The sequence below is a fragment of the Solanum lycopersicum genome, chromosome 5 (assembly GCF_036512215.1).
Source record: "Solanum lycopersicum chromosome 5, SLM_r2.1".
In the NCBI taxonomy this organism is placed as follows: domain Eukaryota; kingdom Viridiplantae; phylum Streptophyta; class Magnoliopsida; order Solanales; family Solanaceae; genus Solanum; species Solanum lycopersicum.
This window is the reverse complement of record NC_090804.1, coordinates 30295087-30304911: the sequence shown is the minus strand read 5'-3', so window position 1 is coordinate 30304911 and position 9825 is coordinate 30295087. Positions and strand designations below refer to the sequence as shown.

General features: G+C 37.0%; 1 long non-coding RNA gene across 1 annotated transcript; it reads right to left on the bottom strand.

Moving 5' to 3' along the window:
• Nucleotides 1–7185: 7185 nt before the first annotated feature.
• Nucleotides 7186–9091, bottom strand: LOC138348564 (uncharacterized). The gene is made up of 3 exons (XR_011221251.1): nt 8973–9091; nt 8366–8412; nt 7186–7641 (listed from the first exon to the last, which is right to left on the bottom strand). It is a non-coding gene; the product is annotated as an uncharacterized lncRNA (long non-coding RNA).
• Between the last annotated feature and the right edge of the window lie 734 nt (nt 9092–9825).

Genomic DNA, 9825 nt, shown 5'->3' with positions numbered 1-9825 from the left:
AGTAAAAAATTTCAGCAAGATCACTTTTGTTTTATTCTAATTAGATGTAGAGTGAGGAATGAAAATCAATTAAAGCACACTCCTATGTTCAAGCTTTCTAACAACAACTAAGTTTGCTATAAAATAACAAATTAGCACGTAAATCCCCTCCCCTTTTAGACTATTCCCCCAAATTATATCATATGTCGAGAGTTAAGAGTTACACAAATTATCATAATACAATAATAAATCAAATATTGTACAAAAACACAAACTAAATAATTCAGCTCCTCTAGTGTTTCTCTCCCATGACAACTCTCCATATCTTGAACTATAAGTTTAAACTTGCTAAAGGATAACAATAGATACAAACAAGTATATATTACGATATTTTCCATTCCATGGTTACCTCAATACACATAAGCCAAATCACGAGCAACACATACGAGAATTTAAACAAGTAAAGAAGCATAACACAAATAACGCTTGAAGATTTGGATTCTACCTCAAATGGTCATCATCTTCGAGGAAGGGAAAAATTGCACATTAAATATGGTAAACAACTCCTACCATGAAGTGATTGAGTTACGTGATAACTCTGCCAACCACTTGCATGCCTCACCCATCAATAAAAAATAGAATAGCCTCAATCGAACTGACTCCTGAGAGATGTTTTTAAATGAGAATGGTCCACACGCATCTACAATGTTTCGAAGATGCTTGTGTGGTTCCTCATGAGCTAATCCACTAAAAAGTTCCTTTAGTTGCAACATGGTGCTTGTTATATGTGGAATACTGCACTTCCCTCTACTGAAGGTAGACAAATGGGTCCAACACCTCCCAAGAGATGCGGATCATTGATGTTGGGCTTGGACATCACTGAGGTTGTCGATGTCGTCCTGATGGCACACCTGACTCCCATTACTATCGTTAACACTTATGCTTTCCGTCATGTTCACACAATCAACAAAACAAAACTAGAAATTAAATTAGAATCACTACACTAAGAAGGACAAAATTCTACCTAAGTACATTTTCATGTGACGCCACTCTCCGGCAGCGGTGTCATTTTGATGCTTATCATGACCAATGACACTAACTACGATTCAAGTGTCTACAATTGTCGATAATACAATAACCCAAATGAGGGTTGGGGTCGTGTCTCAAGGGAGTGGTAGTGAAAATAGTAGTTAAACTAGAATTTTATTCTAATTAGATGTAGTTCAAGAAATTTGCTAATAAAAACAAAGTAAATTCGATGGGACAAAAAAGTGTCAAATATCGATGGGTTTTTTTTCTCACAAGTATATCTAAAACAACAAAAATAATAAAAGAAATCAAGTATGGGTAGAGATACAAGTTAATATAAATCACTGGGTTAATGCTTTTGATAGGAAATTTGCAAGATAATAGTGACTATGCTAAGTTTTAAATGGAAATAAGTTCTCTCTCGAGAAACTCACACCGTTTCAAATTGGTTCCTCTCGGACACCCATTTCTCGCATGAAGACCAGCCTACGCCTTACCCCACTCACTCTCTCGAGTTGAGTTTTAGGATATGGGACTAGGGCTCACTCTCTTGGGTTGAACCTCATGTTGACCCACACTTTAGGCCATCAATCTAGCGGTCTTGGTTTCACAACCTCTCTCTCTCAAGCAAATCGAAAACACATAGGTGGTTTTGTATTTTCAACTAAAAACCCACTAAATTAAACCACAACCACTAGGTGAAATCACCATTAAAATATACATAACCTATCAACAATCAAAATCCAACAATAATCTTAACTCATATTGGCTAAGTCACACCCCAAGAATGGGGTTTTAAGATATAAGAAATTATACCTAAAATGATAACGAAATCAAATGGATATAAAAAATAGACCTTATTATAAGCAAAGGAAGAAGAATGGAGATGATCCACTTCCAATTGGGGAAGATGAAATCCTTCTCGCTTCAAGTCTTTGAAAAACCCTCTCCAAATTTGAGAGAAAATATGAAAGCTAATATTCTAGGTGTAAAAATTACAATAATGTGTCACACCCCAACCCTAGGTGAGGCGGACAAGTAACATATGAGCACGTGCTTTAATAGTATTCTATGATGAGAAAGTAAACTACGATGTAGATAGATTTACTGATGAGAAGTTTCATATACAACACATGTTATCTAGCTGAACCAATACATGTGACAAGTAAAATTATGAATACAAATGGTAGCATTACAATGTCTACAACGCAACTACTGAAATACATGACGATACCACTTGAAAATACACTTTGTAAAGACTCGGCAAAGCCCTGAATTAACCTAGAGCTCACCAACAACTGCTGAGTATAATGTGTTTCTATTGAGGAGGTCTACTAGTTGAGTACTTATACTTGCAGCATGAATAGCAGCGTCCCCAATAGGGGACGTCAGTACGAAAGAATGTACTTAATATGTAAGGCATAACACAAGCATAAGTAAAATGAGAGCTCAAGTGAAACCAAATACCAATAGATAAGGATTAGAGACCACATTTGCTTATACTTGTCGAGAATTGTTTAGGTTACATTCTTTTCTTTACTTTTCTACACATTATAACCTTTGTAGGGTATGTGATAGAAGTGACTAGCTGATCAGCGGTAGAAAAGGATGATCCATGCTAGGCATTTTAACCCTTGAGATGTTGTCCTCATAATTCCACAAATTGGTATCGGCTTATGCTAGGATTTCGCCCCTGAGTTGCCACCCTTTATACCAATTGGGATCGACCCATGCTAGGCGTTTTCCCCTAGGCTGTCACCCATAATTATACAGATAACTTGACTTAGATTCTTTAATATTTGACATTGTTGTTTGATTTTTATAACTCTTTTGAGATTGTTCTTTGGATAATCATAACTCTTTTAAGATTGATGTTTTGGCGGTCATAATCATTGTTGATATTTGAAAATATGGACCAGTAGTATAAGACATACGAATATGGATTACGATAATGACAATGATCTGGGAAACAAATGTGATACCAACATAAAATTTTGACATCTCAAATTCAAGCACATATCACGTGAAGACAATTGAGTTTCGGCCTAGAGATTCGAACTCTATATGATAGCCAAATACTCACCAACTAATTTCAAAGACAAGGTAAACATGAATGTGAAACCTATGAAGAATGGGGAAAAATTCAACTTAAGGAAGGATACATATTCCAAGTAACTACATATAAATGTACAATAGAGAAAGTAGACATCTTGTTAGGTAACATAATAGTCTAACACAATGGGAGTAATAACCAAAAAAGGGAAACACATGAACATGTGAAAAGATGACATATACGATGGAATAGACTATAAAAACAAGTTGGCAAGATAAAGGCAGATCGTGTTTCTATCCTATAAACATATGTACCATGTGTAATCTAGGATCACGTTGACTTATATAAGGGAAATACATGCCATTGGTACTTTGACAATGAAACAAGTTTAAACCTTGAACGCTAGCACTTGGTAGAGTAAACACACACATTTAGTAACAAACTCATATTAGAGTGCTCACTTTAATGCTCTATGGAGTACGAACTGCATTTATGGATCAGTTACTACCAAGGGCACTTAGAAAGCTTATGAGTGTTGGGTTCATTCCAAAGAAATAGGAAATTGAATAGCCTTACATACCTTGCTGCACAACAATTGATATTACAATGAGTTAATCATCTTCCTTTCAGATTATTTATCTACAATGGTGTAAATAATAAAACTAGCATTACTAGTTGATCAACAAATTTGGGCTACTTGATAAAGACCAAAACAGTACTTGACAGTTAATCAATAATTAATACCATCAAGGGTGTTCTTCCCACCCTTTTTCCTCTAAAGTTTTTTCTTATACTATATATCCTTCTTATAAGGTCCTCCGAAACTCCTTGTGCTTCACACGTTTGGAAAACAATATACAAAGGGATGGGAGGAATCAAGCTCATGCAACACTCAATTATGCGTCATATATCTACAATTTTCAATGTTCAATACTCTAACCAATTCCCATGACTTCTCTACACATATCCATCCACCCCTCTTATTTTACGATACACAAAGCAGTCCCTAAGCCTCACAATGTAGAAATAGCAATATGAACTCCTGACTTCCGATCAACATCCCGTGAGTTCCGACTAACATTTAGATTCTCAAAACAAGCTCATAATCAAAATTAAAGGGGACTCCACTCCATGTATGTCCCAACAAGCACCTCCTTCGTGAACATTCACCAATCTCACACCATATAGAGGCAACATTCCTCAGTTCATTAACACATACAAACTTTTACAAATAAAGCAAAAACAAGAGAGAGATGAAAATTTTTATAACTTACCTTGCTATACAGAAACCTCACTTGCAAAGACTTGAATTCTTCAAGGTTTAAGTTGTGCTCTTTCACTTACCTTGATGTTAAATCAGATTATTCACTTTAATTCCTTAATATGGGAGATGTTCTACCATCTTGTACTTTTGAAACAATGGGTTTGCTTCAGATTTTTATGGTGAAGCTATAGATTAGAATTCTTGGAGATTCTATGACTTTCCTTGGGAGTAATTTTATGGAGAATAAGTTATACGATGGAGATATGATAAGTTTGATGCCTTAAAGGCTCCATTTTGGACGTTTTCCCTTTAGTAAATTGGGAAATAATATGGTCCTTTACTTTAATCAAGCAGGTGCATCACCTCGATTTCTGTCACAAGTTTTTAATTGCCTGCATCAACTACTTGCTCTTTTTACTTAAATTCACTCCACTTATTCTAAGTAGGTGCATAACCTACTTGTTCCTTTTCACTTAAAATGCAGTCCACTAATTCTAAGTAGGTGGATAACCTACTTGTCACCTACTAGCATAGTTTAGTCAAGCAAGCAACTCAATTATTTTACACCATTTTCCCATCTTAGTTTCTTTACAAGACCGTAGCACTAATACACACTTGACCACATTGACTTTTACATCGAATACCACCTTTTACTATCTCGAGTTTGAATCATTTTTGAGTTTAATTATGCGTATATGTGTTGGAAGGCATGGGGCATTTCAACTTTAAACATATTATGTTGTCACCAGTCGCATAGGAAATCGAGTCCATAACTATACCACAAGAAAATCTTTAGCGACTTATACATAGAACTAGTACATGTAGAATAGGGGTGTTACATAATGTCCGGACCTTCTTAAAAACTACTAAAGAGATAGTATTTATAGCTCTAGAAAATAGTGTTGCAGCGGACCATACGGTGAGGTTAGTCGCAATCACCGAGTAATTCAGCGATTCACCCTTCTTCTGGTTCATCGCCTTTTGTGCTTTTCCTACAACATCTAAGCATTATGGACCAATGGGCGGTAAATTAGTATTTCGTGGAACTGATTGACGAAGCGCCGACTTCTTCTTTTATCGCCTTTTGATCTGCTTCCTTTAGAAATTCGTGTACTAACAAAGGGAGAAATACATCCCTTTTGCAATTCGCCAAGCGTGCTTGGCGAAACTCCAACTTCATCTTCCTCGTTCTTTTTCATCCTTCTTGCTCCTAAGTGTCCATGCTTCCACTAAATCTTCAAATATCTAAAACTTAAGCATTTTCATCACATAATGATAGAAAATAACCTTTTGAGGACATTATTTCTATTCAAATAAAGCCCTAATTGAGTCCAAGTTGAGGACACATCAGGCAACTGCCTCCATATGAGAAAAATTATCCAAATCCTGATCTAGAGCTAGTAGCAGTTGTATTTGCTTTAGAAGTATGGCACCACTACTTGTATGGAGTTCATGTTAACATATACACTGATCACAAGATTTTGCAATATATATTTAAGCAAAAGGACATAAAATCAAGGCAACAAAGATGGCTGGAGCTATTAAAAGATAACATTGATATGTTGTATCATCCCAGGAAAACAACTGTAGTATCTTGTGCTTTAAGTCATAAAATAGTGGCAAGCACTTATGGGCAGTCTGTGGAAAGACAAGGAATAACTAAGGATCTATGCCAACTAGCTATCTTAGAGATTCACGTTCATCAATCTCCAGAAGAAGGGGTTATTGTGCAAAATGCGGCAGATTCCTCATTAATAATGGAAGTCAAAGAGAAGCAGCACATTGATCCTATTCTATTACAGCTTAAGGAGAATGCACAACATGGTATGACAAAGTTATTGAGTTTACCCAAGAGGGAGCACTTAAATGTCAAAACATATTGTATGTACTTGATGTAGATGAACTAAGAAAGAGGATCATGATTGAAGCACATCATTCAAGATATTATGTTCATTCGGGGTCAACTAAAATATACCATGACTTGAAAATAATGTATTGGTGGGGTGACATGAAGAAGAACATTGCGGAATTTGTGGCTCAATGTCCAAATTTTCAGCAAGTAGAGCACCAAAAGCCCAGAGGTTATATGAAGCATATAGAACTTCCGATTTGGAAATGGGACATGATCAACATGGATTTTGTCACTTGTTTGCTCGTTCATTTCAGAAGTTTTATTTTATATGGATAATAGTTGACAGACTCCTCAAATCAGTGCACTTATTGTCGGTGAAGAACTACTTATACAGCCAAAGAGTATGCAAGGTTGTATATTAAAGAGATAGTTCGACTACATGGAGTGCCAATATCTATAATATCTGATAGATGAGCTCAATTCGCTGCAAATTTTTGGAAGTCATTTCAGAAAAGTTTGGGCAGACAAGTGAATTTAAGTACAACCTTTCACCCTCAAATGGATGGTCAGGTAGAACATACAATTCAAATACTCGAGGATATGCTGCGAGCTTGAATATTAGATTTCAAGGCTGGGATAATCATTTACCACTTACTGAATTAGCTTATAAAAATAGCTACCATTCTAATATCCAAATGACACTTTATGAAGCTTTATATGGGAGAAAGTGTTGATCCCCAATTGGCTGGTTCGAACCAAGTGAAACTGCCTTATTTTGGCCAGATCTTATTCATCAAGGTATGGAAAAAGTCAAAGTGATACAACATAGACTACAAACAGCTCAAAGTCGACATAAATCATATACGAATGTTAGAAGGAGAGGTCTAGGATTTTCTATAGGGGATTGGGTGTCACGACCCAACCCGATGGGCCGTGACTAGTGCCCGTTTTGGACACCCACATACAAACCTGCTAAGTATAATCAACTGAAACTAAGACAATATGGAATTTAATCAAATCAAGCCAACCCCAACGTCATATATATATATAAAGAGGACCTGTCTCATAAGGAGTCATAACCATTCAACCATAACAGCATACGCGAGCCGACAAGGCCGCCACTATTCAAAGCATAATAACACACGTAAGCCAACAAGGCTGCCACTACACAATACACAATGATGTACGCAGCCGACAAGGCTGCCCCTGTACAAGCGGACATCCCAAACAAACCATGTCCAGACCATTATCCAAAACATATATATACAACCCACATAATGTCCACAGACCTCTAAGAGTACATTAGTGAAACTCGACGGGATAGGGCCCTGCCATACCCATAGACGAGCAAAAGACTACACAAAAGTTATGTACCAAAACGACTGGGCTCCGGAACAGTGGAGCTCTCCCAATCAGCAGAGTAGATATCCTAGGTGGGAGGATCACCGAACTGTGCGTCTACACCTGCGGGCATGAAACGCAGCCCCCCGAGGAAAGGGGGGTCAGTACGGACAATGTACTGAGTATGTAAAGCATAAGGTAAAGATGACAGGATACCGTTATGGCAAGTCGAAACAAAATATTGCTACACATGCACCCTTTTAAGTAAAAATCATGCATATCTTTAACATATAAGGTGCCCAGCTTCCCTAGCAAGGGGCTCGACAAAATAATCATCACGTCATCTCCGTCATCATCATCATCATAACCATCCTCATCACCAATCATATATATAATATACATACCCGTCCCTCTAGTGAGGAACTCGGTGACATATGCAAGAAACTCCGCACGAACATTACCCGGCCCGGGACTCGGTGAAATGATAAATGACTCTATGCACGAGCAGAATATTATGAGCAACCATATTCAATTAAAATCATTTCTGATAACTCAATAGAACAATCAACGTGAACCAGCAAGGAGTATTACCAAAGATTAATGTTTTATCAAGACTATGAACCTTTAATACGATATGGAAATGTAAAATCTCAATGACTCTAAGAAGCACTACCGTAGATATTAGAGATCATCATAGCCTTAGACATAGCCAATATATAGAGGAATAATTGTGGAAGCAAGAATATACGTCACCTAGACGCTCTAGAGGTAAGTATCGAACCTGTCCGTTATTCGCTTATTTTAAAAAGTCATGCCAAACAAAGAAAGAAGGGACAGAGTTACATACCGTATAATCGAGCCGCACGTCCAATATTTACTGCTCAAGCTATTAATCTATAACAAGCAACAATCGTGCCGCAATTAGATAAACATCTCGCTTTACTTTCTTGTAAGCTAGCTAATAATCTAACGAAAATTCGGCAGCACTTCCCCTATTTTCCTTACTTCGTCCCAATCCGACAACAACCCAAATTATCCACAGCAATACCAATAACACATATAACCCAACAAATCATATTAAACAGCCCCCTCCCCAAAACAGTTCCGTCTCGGCAACCATAGCAGTGAAGCAACGACACACCGAGCGATAACTCGTTTTATAATTCGCAACACATCTACCTTATCGTATTCATCCTTTGAGTATATACTCATAATCACATTCAACATATACATAATGCAAAAACAGAATTTTCCTGCAGTTTGCTTTAATCAAAACAGCCCAAGCACCAACACGACACCACTAATAATCTGATTATGGTTTCCGTTCATACTTAGCACATTCAATAACTAAAACAAACTTCCTAAGCTACTGGTCACGCCCCCTTCTTAAAATTAATGGATAATTAACAAAGGTATTCTAAAGAATTAACACACCAAACAAGGAGATTACTAACCAAATTATTTGCAGCTGCTGGCCAAGAGTTGCAGGGTTGGTTTCTCCATTTCCATGGCTGCCTAAGACAAGTGCTGAAGAAGAAGATGATATGCAGCAATGCATTTCACCACTTTATTTAGCATGGAGTGGATTTCTCCACCTCATTTAATAGTATGAAGTGGAGGCAGCCCCCCTCTACACCTGTCCACTAAGGCCAGCTCACAATATGATCCCTTTTTAATTTTTGCCTTGAGTGGTGGGACCCACTGGATTAAATTAATCCTAATCAGCCACCAATTATGAGTGGTGGGGCCCATTGGATTAAATCAATCCAAATTAGCCACTAATTAATCCCTCATTTAAAGTTAATGACACTTACATTAGCCAACTCATACTTAATATCACATTTGGAAATAACATCCTTGGAACTTAAAATAAAATCTCATTCCCCGGACTTACGTCTACTAGATCACGATGCGCACTACGTATAAAAAAAATACGAGGCATAACATTGGGTGTTCTTGAAGGTGTGTCCAATGAAAGGGTAATGAGGTTTGGTAAAAAAAAAAAGGAAAGTTAAGTCCCCAATATATACGGACATACAAGATTATTCGAAGAGTTGGGCATGTAGACTATATTTTAGAGATACCACAAGAGCTTTCATCAGTGATCTGGTGTTTCACGTATCAATGCTTTGAGTGTATAGTTGACCCGTCTTGTATTACTCCTATTGAAGATTTACCAGTTACGGGATATCTCACTTATGAATAAGTATCCATGTTATTTTGGATCGACAAATTAAAAGTTTAAGGAATAAAGAGGTAGCTTCTATAAAATTATTATGGAGGAACCAACAGATTGAAGAAGTTACA